Consider the following 16436-nt stretch of genomic DNA (forward strand, 5'->3'; position numbering starts at 1 on the left):
AATTAGCAAATAATAACAACAGAGCAGATAATTTTATTTTAGTTTAAAAAGTGAAATGAGACTGACTTTTTTTGCATTGATTTCCAGATTTTAAAGCTGATTTTGTTTTTCAGTGATCACACACACACACGCTCATACACACACATACACACACATACACACACATACACACACACATACACACATACATACATACAATACATATACACACATACATATATACATACACACACATACATACACACACATACACACACATACACACACACTCACACATGCACACACACATACACACACACTCACACATGCACACACACTCACACATGCACACACACATACACACTTACTCACACACACATACACACACACTCACACATGCTCACACACATGCACACACACGCACACACACATACAAAGACATACACTCCCACATGCACACACACATATACATACATACACACACATACACACATTCACATATGCACGTACACACATACACACATATACACATGTATACACACACACACTCACACATGCACACACACACACTCACACATGCACACACACGCACACATACTCATACAAAAACACACACTCCCACATGCACACACACACATACACACACACTAACACACGCACATACACACAAACACACATACACACACATACACACACATGCACATACACACATACACACATATACGTACATATACACATATATACACACACATACATACACATACATACACATACACACACAGATACATACACACACATACACACACACTCACACACGCACACAAACATACACACACACTCACACATGCACATACACACACACATAAACACATACATACATACACACACATACATACACATACATACATATACACACATACACACACACACACTCACTCAGTATGTTTCATTGTTGATAGTGCTTTTTTTTTAAGCATGAAGCAAGAATTGAGTACTACAAGTCAATTATTCACCTGGAACTTCTCTATAACAAGTTATACCAAAAGCAAGACATCCACAGGGCAGCTTGCAAGTGTACACATAAGTGCTAATGGATGCTGAGGAGGACTCGGCGTCACAGAGATCTGCACCATGCTGTAGTGCAGCACTAGGTCACACGGGACTTTGAGCAAACAGTAGCTCTTCTTCTGTTAATCTCTCATCTTAGGAACTTGCATAGACAACTGCTCATCAGCTCTTAGACATGTCAGCTCTCCCGATTGGCAGCTGGTGGCATCTGTGTCTCCCGTGGGTAGTACAGAGGCATACAAACAGACAGCTTTGCACTTGGAACTCAGTATAGCTAAAGAGAAACTTTCCCAAGTCCTTGATAATGAGTTCATTCAAATTTAGTAATACTGCTGTCATAAACAACAGGGATAATGAAACACTCTACAATAATTTTAATATACTTTGTGCTAAAGTTGATAAGACTTTCTTTCACCAAACCCAGGAAAATAAATTAGTCGAAGAAAAGATTTTAAAAATCATTTAGTTTAGAAGAATTTACCATCTAGCCAGCCTTATTAAACTTTAGTATGCCTTTAGACCTCCTGTGGTACTTAGGAAATGAGGACTCTGACGCCGTTCTTCTGGGTTGTGTCTAATGAGTGTCCAGTCAGTGATGGGGATGCTGCTGGGTTTCCTACTTCTCTGAGTATACTGAATATAGAGTCTTTCAATTTCACCTTGATACTGGCATGAAATAGAAGGTGTCAAAAACCATAATGAAATATGTGCAGAAGCAATCAAATAATGCTGTTGGAGGTGTGTGTGTGTGCTTCAAGGGAAACTGAATGGTGAGTACACCATCTTATAGACCATACACTGCAAACTCAAGATAGTATGATTGTAATTTTTATGAGTACTTGAAAAATATAGAAAACTGCAAAGACATGCACAAAATAGACAATTTTTGCAGTTGTAGATTTATATAAACTGCATTAGCTTACAATAAGAGGTGATATGTGTGGGTTTTTAAATTTTTATTTTTATTTTGTATGTATGTATATGTACCATGTGTGTACATCACCTGTGGAGATCAGTAGAAGGTGTTGGATTACCTGGAGCTTGAGTTTCAGAGAGTTATAAGCTGCCATGTGGGTATTGGGAACTAAATTCTGTAAGAACAGCCAGTGCCAGTGCTTTGAACCATTAAGCCATCTCTTCAGCCATGAAATAATTTATTTTAATAAGACATAAGAACATAATATATTTTATAGTACTGTTATATTCTTGGAAAGAGCAAAATTATGTTAGCTCAACTGAAAATGCTGGATAAAATGCTGAGAGCTATCTGCCTACAAATCCTATCCTTGCTCACTGGCCCTGTGACTCAGGCACTTATAGTAACCAAAGTGTGCTTCAACTTCTTCACCTATAATACATAGCCACAAGAACAAAGGTTGTTATGGATGTTAATGAGCAAAAAGCAACTTAGCACAATGAATGGCTTGGGTTTGACAGAGCAAACCCAAGAAGAGCAAGAAGTCACCTTCAAATTATGCCCAACATAAAATAAATAAATATTCTATATTTTTATTAAAGTATAATATTTTAGTTTCCTCCCTTTATTTTTCTCTTCTTATTCTTCCCATGTTTGCTTCCCTTCCCCTTCTAAGTTCGTGAGCCTCCTCTTCTCAAACCATTGTTGTCACACATTTTCACACACATAAAACCTTACATAAACACGAGTGGAACTCGCTGAGTTCATTCAGTGCCAACTGCATGGACAGACATAAAGAATTTTAAAAGTTCTCAGGAAACAGAAGTTCTCATGAACCTGCTAAGTTGTTTATAAAAAATATTTTCTTATTTCTTTCTTTCAATAAATAGCAAAAAGTCAAATATAACTGAGGGACTGAAACTGTCAGGAAAACTATATATACATTGTTATGTTTGGCTCCCACATCCACTTAGCCAACCCATTGGAGATGGATGTGTATTTGGTGAACTGTTGGACCGTGAAAGGCAGTCTGAGTACTGGTTGAGCGAGGCTTACTCCAGAGACCCAGCAGAAAATTCTACAAGGGACGGAACCTTGAGCTGTGTTCCTAGATGTTAGGCTCTTGACAGCAGGAGCCCTCAATTCCATAATCCTGTGGCTGTCAGGCAATGCCCCAAGCTCCCGAGATTCTGGATGGACTCCACACCCACAGTTACCTGGCAACAGCAAGGTAGCCCACTTTTAAAAAGGCTGCTTGGCCCCTCCTGTCTCTGTTAAACTCTTGTTCTTTCTCTCTCTCTTGCCTTGCCTCTTATGCCCCTCCCCTCCCCCCTCTCTCCATGTGACCATCGCAGCCCTCTCCTTCTTTACTCTTCTCATTCTCTCAGATTTCTACAATAAAGCTCTAAAACTATAGACCATCTCTGCTCATCAAGATCCACAGTGCTGGAGCAGTGGAGCAGGTTTCCCTCTAAGGAGCCTCGAGGCCTCCCTGTGCTCCAGGCACAGCCGCCAGCCAAACCAAGCAGCCCAGCTTGAGCTAGCCAGAGCTCTCTCCTCCTACCCTTTCCCTTTCGACCCCTAGGCCAGTGTCTGCCCGAGGGTCTGTTCTCAGCTCATCCTGTCTGGGATGTCAGAAAGCTAGAACCTGTCATCCCTGGCCTCTGTCCTGCCGGAGCCAGAACTGTACTTTCCCCAAACCCCCTGGAGCGGGTCCAGTGGCCTTACAAGGTTCCATGGGGTCACACAAGGCAGTTTTCCCAAGCTCTGGCTGGACCCGGGTCTCTCCCATCCCTTTATTTCCCCACGGCCAGCGATCCAAAAGTGAACAATTGAATCTGTGTCAAACACGTACAGACTTTTATCTTGTTTACTAAATGACAAGGATATAGCAACGGCTCACACCCATTTACCTTTTCTTTGATATTGTAAATAACCTAGACAGAGTTATGAGTGTATAGAAAGAACCGTAAGTAGGCTATATGTAAATATTATGCCATTTTATGTAGGAGACCTGAGCATATGAGAGTTTGGGGATTTGTAGTCATTCTGGAATAAATCTCTGGTACATATCGTAGGGTATCTTTGAAAAAGTGTTAAAGTCAATCACATAAAAGTATTTTTTAAAGAAATAGAATAAGAGATTAGAATTGAGTTTTTCCTAACTTTCTTCTTTCTGTGCTTTAAGCATGGAATTGGCCTTTGTTGTTGTTTTCATTCTGCCTGTCTCTTGCATGAATTGAACATACCTTTCTAAGGGTCTTGTCCCTAATTATCTCCTTTGTGGTTTCTCATTAGTAATTCCTGATCTAGTTTTTAATTATGGGTCATAGAAACAAAAGGTTTTCCTGTTTGGTTGCTTGTAGGTATGCACAAACATGTATTTATCTTATTTCCTTATTTTTCTATTTACATTTCTTTTCAGCAGTTTAAATGTAGATGTTTCTAAATTTAGTCTGTAATTCTAAAACTGTTTAGTTTCTATTTTTTTTTTCTGGGCTAATTATTTTCTAAGTTAATAAGCATGAGGAATTACACAACAATACAATTGGTAGTATGTTTCATAGTATTTGCAAAAGCAATTAATTCCAGATTTTATCACACTCATAATCTGATTCATTTCTTCGATAAAGTTGTATAAATTAAAAATATAAAACTCTCAAACACATGCACTGTTCAGTATTATGCAAATATGTTTTAGAAACCAAGTGGTGTGTATTCTTTGCTATACTGAAAACAGTTTGTTCTAGAGAATAATGTTCTGTTCGTGGGGCTGTCTTCAAGGCTTAGTTCTACAGTTATAGATGGTAATGAACTCTGCATTTTTATTTCCTCCTGATGTTCTTTCAAATCAAGGATCATTAAGAAGCTTCCACTTGTGCCACTTGTTCTCTGGGTTATACACTGAGAGCTAAGATGACAGTATGCCTAAATTTGTCCCCATATGCTGGAGAAGGCATATGGAAAAGCAAACACAGCTTAAATGTCCAGCTTGTTAATTTACCTTTCAAAGGGAGCACACTTGACCTAAGAGACAGGTCAGCAAAGTAAAGCATTTTCGGCATCCCGAAGGCTCTCCTGAAGTTTCCACAACCCTCACTGTTAGGTGTCCCCTCCATACTTTGTATCAGTGGCCACAGGCTGTACTTGGCATACTCAGGGTTCTATTATAACTAATCCTTTACTACTTCAAAATATCCTAAGTGGAAAGTGACTTTCATTGCAGAGTATTGGCTGTCTTCCACCCTAACCTTTGTAATCACAAAGCTCACCCAATACCACCAAAAGGTATCATACCACAGGTGCCAGCCAAGACCAAAACTCAAGGGGAGGCTCCTACCTAGGGCATGTGCTTCCATAGCACCATAGAGTTGAAACGTGTACAAGCATTGTCTGGGAGTTCTCTTGACCTTAATCCTCTGGAGACTCTTCTTATGAGAAAATGAGTCATTATGGATTAGAACAACACCAAAGGATGCCGTTAGACTATCACTACTGGGGCTAGTGAGATGGCTCAGTGGGAAAGCACAAGCTACCAAAAGTGTTGTCCTCTGACCTCCATGGATTTTCCATGCCACCAGAGCCCTCCTCCCTCCAAATAAGTGTGATTTGAAAGTATTTTGTTTAAACAAAGTACCTTTATTACTTCCCTAGAGGCCTTGTCTCTAAATCCAATCACACCAGTAGTCAGTTTCACCACTTGAATTCTAAGAACACACATGCGGCTGCTAACAAAAGGCTGCCTGTGGCACAAACATCCTTGTATGTGACTTCTTTCCTTCAACATTATCTGTGACATTCATCACAGTGTTCATGTAAGTGGACTTTGTTCCTTCTCATTAATATATACCATTTAATTGTATGAAAAATCTTAATTTATCTGTTCTGTTCACAGGGATTTAGGTCATTTAATACTACTGATATAAGTAGGGTTCATATGAACATGTCTGTATATAAATTTTTTGGCATAAGATGCTTTGTCATGGCTCTAATCCTGAGCATGGATTTTCCCAGGTAAAAATCACAAGATGTCCATTTTTTTTTTTTTAGTAGATGCTGCTGGTTGATGCTACTGTTGACAACTCCACCCATCTTATGCATCACCAGCAGTATATGACTGTACTACTTTTGCACATCAGGATACAGCTGTGCCACCTTCCTATATCTGTGTTCCTGCTTGCCATTAATTTTCTTTTTTATATACTTTTCTTTATGTAGTCACTTCTGATATTGTCTTGCATTTCATAGTACTAACAAATGTGAAGATTTTGTAGTATCTTTGTTGAAAAGTTGTGTGCCTTCTTTGGTGAAGTTTGTATTTATTTTTGCATTGTTTTTATTGAGTGGGTTGCCTTTCTCTTACTATTTGTGAAAATCACTTCATACGTTCTGACTCTCAGCTATTTGTCTGATGTGTAGTGGAAGGATATTTGCACTCTGTGGCATGGCACCTTATTCTCTACTTGACATCTTTTGATAAAGATATTTTCATTTCAATGCAAATAAACTTCTTATGGATCAGTTATATGATGCCTAAGAAATCACTGTCTATCCCAAAGACAATGAAAATGACATTTTTAAAAAAAGTCAATTGCTTGTCTTATTTTCCATATACTAGATCTACAAGCTGTACAGCTGAGATTTCCTTATGTAAGAGTCAGTACTTCTTTTGCCCTAAGCAGATATTTGGTATTGAAATTACCCTCCCTTCTACTAATTTGTATATGTTTGGTTTTGGACCCTATAAGAATATGTGTATACACACATAATCAAGTAGTTGCCTTAATTACCAAACCTTTTAGTAAGTTTTTAATTTATATATAGATATAGATATAGATAGATAGATAGCGTTTCATCTGTATGATGCATACGTGAGTTCAGTGTGCCATGGTTTGTAAGTAAAGTCAGAGGATAACTTTGGAAGTCCATTCACCTCACATGTGTTTTTGAGGCAAGGCTTTGCTTGTCTCTTCACTGTGCCAGTGGACCTACAGCTTCCCAGTATTTCTCTTGTCTCTGCCTCCTGTACTATATATGTGCACCCTCACATCCAACTTTTCCATGAGCTCAGAATCAGAACTCAGGTCACCAGGCTTGTATGGTGAGCATGTTATTGAGTTGTCTCCTGGCCTTTTAAGTTTTTACACATGAAAATGTAACAATTTCAAATTCTTACTTTATCCATTAACACTGACTTGGGTAATCTTGATTCTTACATTTCTGAATGTTTATTGTTATATAAAAATAAAACCAAACTAACATGGCTAAGAATTGACAGTGAGATACTAAATGCATGAGTCAAGTGTAGGAGGATTAACATAATGACAAGTGAGCCTTCTGATGTATGACCATGTTCTCTGCTAATTCACATGCTTTCTAAGTCTTTAATATAGAAGTTATAAACATATCTTATTAGTCTTATCTCAGATATTTTGCTTATTACCCTATCTCAAGTGCCACAGCTTCTGTTTTATTTATTGACTATTATATCATAACATAATTTATTTTTGAACAATGACTCTCAATTCAGTAATATTTCTAAATTTACAAATTAAACCTAAGAATTTTCTGTATATTATCTGCATCTTGATTTTAAATGAATTTCATAATGTATTAAAATTAATTAATTAAAATTATTTTATTTTGCATTTATCTAAAATAGAATTTGAGTCTTTATTTTTATATGTTGAGAAATAACACAATTATACATTCATGGTGAAAAGAAAATGTAGGCTCAGGAGACTATTGGAAAGTGTATTCAAACATGAGCAGATGTTATAAAAACAAAAAAATTTTTCCCTCATACTTCATTTATAACACTCAAAGAAGGAAGTCTGTCATTCCAGTCTGGTGTCCTTATCCGTAAAATAGTGACGTAAGCTCCATTAATTTTCATTCTCTTTTATAGGATAGGTTGGTGATTGGCTAAACTGTTGTACTTTTAGACGTTTCCCCATTGTCTTCTGCTCACCCCTTTGTGGTCTTTTGATTTGTAGAGGTGGGAGGAGACAAGGCTCATGGGACCTCATTTTCAGGCAGGGTAGTGAGTTGTACCTGCCTACTCAATATTCTCATGTTCCCTATTGAAGACATTTGAGAACTTCCATGTCTTTTGGACTCCTCCTGTTAGCTATGGATGATGGCATCTTGTCTTAGCTCCATCTTTGTGTACACTTACACGGCATACTGCCCCCATAGCGAGCTGCTAAATGCTGAGTTCAGTTTCTCTGAGGATTTTGACTCTGAGCCATGAACATTCATTTCTACCCCCAAGTCTCCTCTCATCCTCACGTCATTTCCCTGTGGGTGTTTCCCTCAAGGAGAATGGACATGAGGGTTTTGTTGACCTCTTCCTTTTCAGACTGTGTTCCTGTTTCATATCCACATCTTGTTAGTTAGCTTTTCACCACTGTGACATAATACATAGCCTAATAAACTTATAAGCAAGAAAGATTAATTTGAGCTTCTAGTTTCATAATTTTGATTCTGTATTTATTCTGCTCTTTCTTTAGCCCTATGTCAGGATGGTGCATCAGGACAGGGGATGTATGTCAGAGGAGGCTTGGTTACCTCATGGTGGCCAGGAAAGGATTAGATTATTTAGGGTTCTGATATTCCTTCAAGGCCAGACTCCCAGTAACTTTTTTCATTCACTTATCTCTTAAAGGCACCACAACTGCCTAATAATGCTACATACATGCCTTTGGGTGTACTCTGGATCTAAATTATTAATTCTTAAAACCAAAGAAATGAATGACAATTTGTACTAGTCTTGTGTTTTATTTGTTTTGAGAATAGAACTCATGAAATAATTCCACATAGTCTAGTATTTTTATGGAAATCTTGTTTTTATCTCTAAGTAAAACCTGATGTTGCTTTGGGTCCAGGATTCTGCCAGATGTCAAAACCCAGTGTCTCCTTTTTAGTTTATATTGTAACTACCTTAATTACCCTTGAGGCAAGTGCTATCCTTGGCAGAAAAACAAGTCAAACATGGACTGCCTTTGGATAGTATTCTTTGTGTGATACTATGACTTCTTGCGTCTTTTTATCCTACAGTTTTTTTAAAATTTATAATTGATGTGGCAAAACAAGGACTTGCTATGCAATTGCTCTCAGAAGACACAGTGAGATATTCATACTCCATCAGTCAACTCTTTACCTGCATTAATATTTAATCTGTAGAAAGTGGAATCCACTTATTAAGGACTTTTGATGTATTAGTCAATGCATTAAGTGGCAAGGGAGATCAGCAATAGGCACAGTATGCACCTGCCCTTGAGGAACTTGGAATAGTTGGAGAGACAAGGCAGCATGAGGCAATGCAAGGAGGCAAGATGAATTGCAGCCCTTGACTTTAATTGCTGTACAGTGGTGGCAAATGATCCAACCAACAGAGTCCAAAGCACCTGGGGATCACTTTGTGGGAAAGTGGGCATTAAAGTTTTGACAGGTGGTAAATTTGGCTTAGTGCTGAGAGCTAAGACTTAAGCCCCAAGTAGAAGGAGCTGTTATTTAGAATGGAAATGAGAACACCATGTAGCCACTTGGGACTTTGCTTGATAGTGCAGGAACGATACGACCAAAGAACAATATAACACTCACAGAATGATCATAAAATGGAATAAAATAGAGTATCCAATAGACATGTAATTGTTAGGTGATTTCCTGTAGATGAGCTGAAATTGTGAAAAAATAATGCCACAAAGATAGAAAACAGTTAAAATATGACCTCTTTGAAACGGTGGCTATCAGATGCTCACATGATTTATGAGCTAGATTACCTGGGAGAAATTCCCTATTACCAAGATGAGAGATAAGTTCTACATCTCCAAAGTAAAAGGGTCTCATGGTCTGGAGACTGCAGGAAGATTTATTTGGAATGGGCTGAGACTATGCTAGAAATATCTATGTACAGAGGGAGGAGGATGAGGGGTTTCTCTGTTGGTGCTGCTAAGAGGTGTCAAAAGGAGAGCTTAATTCAGTCTCTTAAAGTTCAGGGGAGAGAGTAGAAGTTGTACCTTGCTTTCTGATAAAGAAAATGCAAAGAGATGAGCTACTGAGCAGCTAGAACGCAGCCAGTCAGAGGAGGCTGGGCAGCACTTCGCTGCTTCTACTGTGGCTGATGAATGTATTTTTGATTGATGTAGGTCCTTCCTTAAGGGCCGTCCAGCAGCTGAACTATTCTTAGTAGATAAAAGTTAAAGGCATCACTTGGAGCTGTGGTTGCAGTGATTCATATGTAAGGTTCAAAGATGCCAGGGGATGAGGCTCACAACAATTTGGATCACTGTATTTTTGTTGACACTCAGCCTTAAACACATGCTAGACTCAAATCCTAAGTCCGCTTGATTTAAGTATTTAAGTGGCTGGGGGGGGTGATCTTCCCATTTCTCTTCTCATCCTTTGTTTCAGGGACATCATGGTACAAAAGTTAACAACTAGGTAAGGAAGAAACAAAAGGATCCCTGTCCATTGGCTGCTAACCTCAGCAGATTAGCACATTAACTGCAGAGTCTAGCTGGGGCTGGAGAGATGGCTCAGCGGTTAAGAGCATTGACTGCTCTTCCAGAGGTCCTGAATTCAATTCCCAGCAACCACATGGTGGCTCACAACCATCTGTAATGAGATCCAGTACCTTCTTCTGGTGTGTCTGAAGACAGTTACAGTTTACTCACATCTATAAATAAATAAATCTTTTTTTAAAAAGAAAATCAACTTTAAATTATGTTTTCATATGCAGTTGAGTTTTGCATTCAAAGTAAAGAATGTTTTTTGTGAGTTAAAGGAACTTTATAAAAACCTCTGTGTAGTAAGAGTCTGAGAAGGGGCCTGATGTTCAACTGAAATGTCTCATTAATTTCTTAAAGTACCTGCAAATCCTCACAGACTGCCTGGTTTGAAGGAAGAGATGTATGTTGTGCCACTTCCAGGGGTAGAAGTCCAAAGCTTTCTGATCATCTATTTTTTATTTTCAAAATATACAGAATGAGGTTTTGATTCTAAAACATTCTCCCCGTGGATGTGTGTGCATGTATTTGTGCACATGTGTATACATGTGAGTATGAATATGTGTGGATCTGTGTACACATGTGTGCATGTCAGAATGCACATATCTATGTATGTATTCATGTGTGTGCACATGTATATATGTGAGTGAATGTGTATGTATACATATATGCATGTGAATTTGTGTGTGTGTGTGTTTGTGTGCATATTTGTGTACCTGTGTGTAGGACTCTTACTTGCAGAGATCAGAGAATAGCCTTTAGATATTGGTCTTAGCCCTTTTACAAGTTTAATACTTTGAGCAGGGTTTCATTTCTCCCTGCTGTGCCAGTCGTATAGCTGACCTGCAATGTTTTGAAGATTCCTCCATTCCTGCCTTCCACTTCATATAGGCACACTGGGATTGCAAATGCTGGCACTGGCACTTGTGACCTTTCACATGGCTTCTGGGATCTGAACTCATGCATGCATGCCAACATACATGGTAAATACTTTTTGTGTTGTTTTTATGCACTGAGCCATGTCCCTGGCCCTGAAATAGTATTTCTTAACTTATTTTAGGATGGTTTCAGTTACTGGAAGTGCTTATATTTTGTCCTGTTGCTAATCTTTCCTTAGAGATTCTCTGAACATATTAAGAGAATTTGAAAACATTTATTGTAGATACTATAGGAGGGTCATTGGAAAATAGTATTTATTTTTTTTTATATTTCCAGTTCTTCATACACATTTTCCTGTCTTCCTTGAATGTTAGAATCTGCCAGCTTCTTGTTACTGTAACATAAGATATTGGGATAGTTATTTTATAGAGAAAAGTTCATCATGCCTCACTGTTCTGAAGGTGTCACTGTCACATAAAGTGGCCCCATAACCCTCAGTCTCTGAGAAGCACAGCTTGTCTTGCCGTGAGTATGTGGTCAAGCCAATCCCTCACCTTGTGAGCCAAGAAGCAAAGAGGATGGGCAAGAGTTCCTCCTCTCTTTGGGGGATGTTCCCCACAACGTAAGGCCTTCCTACTAGACCCCACTTTCTAAAGGCTTCCTCATCTCCCTGTAGCACCATCCTTGGAACCTAAAGGTCTACACATGGGCTTTCCAGAGAAGGACATTCAGTGTCTAAACTGTGACTCCATCTTTCAAGAGCTTCTTGTCCTGAGAAATTTTCACAGAGGGAGCTGACTTGCCTGTCTTGTCAGTGCATAGATTGTGGTTTAGATTACTTTTAAATTATTCTTTCTTACGTTACCATTTTCAGTCCCCTACAGATTTCCTTTAAATGTATTCTGCAATTTCAACACAGTATAGGCTTGTTTAATAAAAATGCACTTTCAAATTTCTTGGTATAATTGTCTGGATATATGATTTCCTAATTACAACACACTTTTTATTCAGTTTATATTTTGTTTATTACAGTTTCTCTTAATGGTATGAAAACCTGGATTTTTGTAGGTGTTTCTGTAATGGAGTCAATACTTCACCAAAGAGGACAAGGCTAGATATGTTAAGAGACACTTGAAGAATTTCACACTGTGTTTGTAAGGCTTCTTCAGTCCACTCAAGAGGAAGTCCTGCAGGAAAGCTACTGATAACTTACAGATTATCTTCCTGAAACATGATTCAATCTTTTTCATGTATCCAGCAAAGACTAACTCAATGTTTCTTTGGCTATCACAGAGTTTGATTAATCAATAGGGAAATGAGGCAATTTTCAGTGTGCTACAGTTTAGTCACTCCACCATGCCTCTCTCTAAGATGTTGATTCTCAGTGGAACTATAAGCCCTTTCTAAAGCAGAAAATTGCAAATAATTCTAATAATTACATTGCTAATTGTATTAGCCAACACTTGCTATGCTTATCTGGCATTGCCTTATGTCCTTCATATTTATTTATTTCACTTAGTCATCATGCTAACTCTATAAAGTGGGGGCACAATCAGCCCTATGTTACAGAGGGAAATGAAGGCATGCAGAGTTTAATTTACTTGCTCACGTTCTCACAGCTGGTGAGATGTAGTGATTGTGTTATAGGATTATTGTGATAATGGCTGCCATACCTGATTATTTAGTACTGCTTATCTCCCTTAAAGGGTGAATTTAGAATTCTCACCTACATATGTGACAGCCCTTTCTATAAAGCCATTCCTCAGACTTGAGATTCTTCTCCTCCAATATGAACATTCAGATAATGATGTAGTAAAATCTTTTATGGGACACTCCTCCAGATTGTTATAAGCTCTGGAGGGAAGAAGATATATCTCTGTAACATCTGACTCCCATAGAGAGCTTTCCTCCCCATTCACAGCACAGAGAAGCTTGGGAATCACATTTCGTAAGGAGGGCGATCTGCTATTATTTACAGTCATCTTTTGATTTCTGTGGAAAGACACAGACTCTCATGAATATTTCACAGCCCACCCTCTCAGGGAAAGGGAGGGAAGTAAGTTTGGATAATTGCAAATTGCATTTTAGTCTTTTGTATTTCTATAAATATTGGGTCCCAACATGGCTTCTAGCTTGTCTTTTGAAATTACGGGAGCTAATGCTTTTCTTTGACAAGTGCAAATCATATTTCTGTGTGAGAAAAGAAGAGAATCAGTGCAAACAGGCTGAGGATCCGCCACAGTCACCCATCTCCTCAGCTGCAGGGAGGAAAGGACCTTTGGGGAATTATTTGGCATTTAAGGCAAGTGGCTCCTGGGGCAGCTGCTGAATGAAGCTAGGTATTGTGTTAAATGATTTTCTTCTCTGACCTTTATTACTAATGAATCTTCTTTAAAAAGCATTTAGAGAGCAAAAAGAAAGGTTGTTTTTATTAATCTTCTCTCTCTTTGCCCACAGAACCCAAAGAAATGGTGTCACCTGGCAAGAGATCTGCCGTGTTTTATGAAAAATCAGCCCAAGGTAGTAAAACTTATTTTGAGTTAATATTTTTACATTCTGTTAAATACATGGAACTGTTGACTTTCTTTAACGACTGAGTGTAAGTATTCTGTGAGTCATAAAAACAGCAATTTTTTATTTGAAAAGTAGAAGGAAGATTTTGTGGTGATCATTGTATTTATGAAGTGGGCAGTAAAAATTAAAATACAGAATTGCTTATGAAAAATTGTGGGTTACCATTAGTTTTTGATATTATTTTTCATTTATATAAACAAAATCTTGAAAGTTTGCATTTTCTTTTGTTTCTTTATTTCCTTCTTTTTTCTTTCTTTCTTTCTTCCTTCCTTCCTTCCTTCCTTCCTTCCTTCCTTCCTTTCTTTCTTTCTTTCTTTCTTTCTTCCTTCCTTCCTTCCTTTCTTTCTTTTTTTCTCTTTTGAAAACAACTCCAACTGCTGAACCATGTTTACGAAAGCCAGGCAGTGAGAGAAATGTTAGCTTTTCTTTTATTTAAACATTAGTCGGAAGGCTGTGCATGTTACCTTTTGAATATGCAAAAACACGGCAATACGGATTTCTAGAAAACTTCATCAAGTTTTATGAAGATACTCTTACCAAAACACATATTTTCTCTAGGAAGACTGAATTACATTACACAGTTGTTGAATAGCATGCCTGATTATGCTTAACAGATTGCATATTTAGCTGCTAAATTTTCAAATTGCTGTGTGATTTATTTACATATGTTGTCCTAAGACTATGAAAACCCATGCAAATATTCTAATGGCATATACATGAAAACAAATTGAGTATAGATGAAGATATATAAAACATATGTGTTTTGCTGATAGAACTTTTGCTGGAAAAATTCACATGGGTTAAAATTGTGAACAGATCTAGATAATTCTAGTATAGTTGAATGCCATACTCTTATAGAGCCATATTGAAATATATTGTATAGTTGCATCCCAATAGGAACTAACTGCCTTTTATTTTTGATTAATTGTTGAATATACCTAACCAAAATGAGAACTGAAGTAAGGACAGAAATTTAAATTTCATGGACATTAGTAGAAAAAAACCTGTTTTTTGAGCTTCATTTGCAGTTGATTAAAGCTAAATTGTTAAATTGCATTAGAGATGAAGGTGTTTCTGTTTATCTTTGGTTTTCTTTGATTCCTCATAGGAGAAGCAAATTCCTTGAGAAAAGTTCTATTTCCTAAAGTTTTTATTTTGGTGGGGTTATAGCCTTCTATCCAAGTTTATTGACATTAATATATCTTCAAAACTTAAAAACTGGACCTTGGAATTATCCCCAAGGCCCATAAATTATCAGAAGAAAAGGGGTAGAAAGGGCATAAGGAAGAAGGACAAGGATGTTGTGAAATCCTGTCCCCTGAACATGACATGGATGTTATACACATGAATTCACAACAGCTGTGAGAACATGACATGTATGTTATACACATGAACTCACAACAGCTATGATCACCCAATACAACACATAGACAGGATCCAGCCCAGGGACGTAAAGGGCTCCTGAGGCCACACCCTGACTGAGGAGATGTTGGCAGTTGACGGCTGCTTGGGTAGGATGTGTGCCAGTTTTCTTCAGGAGCATGACCCTGGATAGGATGCCTGTGCTCCAGTGGATGTGTCCAATACTCGTGCGCATGGCTCCTGCACTAAGTCAACTCAGTGGTTTATGAAGTAGGATGAGGAAAGAGGAAGGGGAGGGAAGAAAGGAGTAGAGGAAGTGGGGGCTAGAAGATGAAACTTAAAACTTTCAAATACCTAATGAAATCATGTCATGGTTGGCTTTTGCATATAGTTACTATCCATGAGTCTTCAATGAGGAAAATAATGATACCTAGACAATATGCAGAGGATGCTGATATTGTACTGATGATGCTGAGGGGACTGATGGAGGTTTAGGGAAATCATAAACAAGATTTGATTGAAAGGGAATCAGTGTTAGATGGGACAGTAGGAAAAGAGAAATATGCTGGTTGGGGAAAAATGAGTAAGAAGAGTCCTGGGTCTGTGTGCTGCTGGTATAAAAATACAGAATGAGGAAAAGAAAACTTTTCAAGATATGTTTATGAGATGTTTTTCTTTTTCTCAGAGGTCCATACATATTAATATATTCAGTTCATTAGTTGCTGATATAAATGGCTGTGTGGAGAAACATACTTTGAAGGGACTGTCATAGAGGAAGAGTCAGGGTTAGAGAGGCAATCCCATCACCATGGTAACATTTTAACATCAGCATGGTAACATTTTAACATGTGTTCTCAGAGCAACAAAACTTGCTTCTTTCAATTGTTAGAGCAAGGTGCTTTGTATAGGACAAAATTTAAGCTTTTGAGGGATATTTTGGGCAATATCTACAAAGAAATCATGGTCTAGAATGTTTTTACATTGATGCTAGAGTGAGAGCAGGGTGCAAAGTGGCTTGGGGTGGGAGCAAGAACTGATGTGGAGAAATTAGGTCATGTCATGATTTCTCGGTTAGTCCTTTAATTAGGTGTGCTTGCCTCTTACACTATTCCTTCCCTTCCTTTCCCTTCCCTTCCCTTCCCTTCCCT

At 38.0% G+C, this 16436-nt stretch overlaps 1 protein-coding gene across 6 annotated transcripts in view; it reads left to right on the top strand.

Annotated features, from left to right (window-relative positions):
- Inpp4b (inositol polyphosphate-4-phosphatase type II B) overlaps positions 1-16436 on the top strand; it is a 752337-nt gene that overhangs the window by 128037 nt on the left and 607864 nt on the right. For 5 of the 6 annotated variants that reach the window (XM_031340451.1, XM_031340446.1, XM_031340450.1 and 2 more), the window contains exon 2: positions 13810-13872. The gene's annotated coding sequence lies outside the window, so the exon portion shown is untranslated. Of the gene's footprint in view, positions 1-11435; positions 11457-13809; positions 13873-16436 lie in introns of those variants that run through there. The other variant, XM_031340449.1, reaches the window with a different exon arrangement.

The sequence above is a fragment of the Mastomys coucha genome, unplaced genomic scaffold (assembly GCF_008632895.1).
Source record: "Mastomys coucha isolate ucsf_1 unplaced genomic scaffold, UCSF_Mcou_1 pScaffold22, whole genome shotgun sequence".
Classification (NCBI taxonomy): domain Eukaryota; kingdom Metazoa; phylum Chordata; class Mammalia; order Rodentia; family Muridae; genus Mastomys; species Mastomys coucha.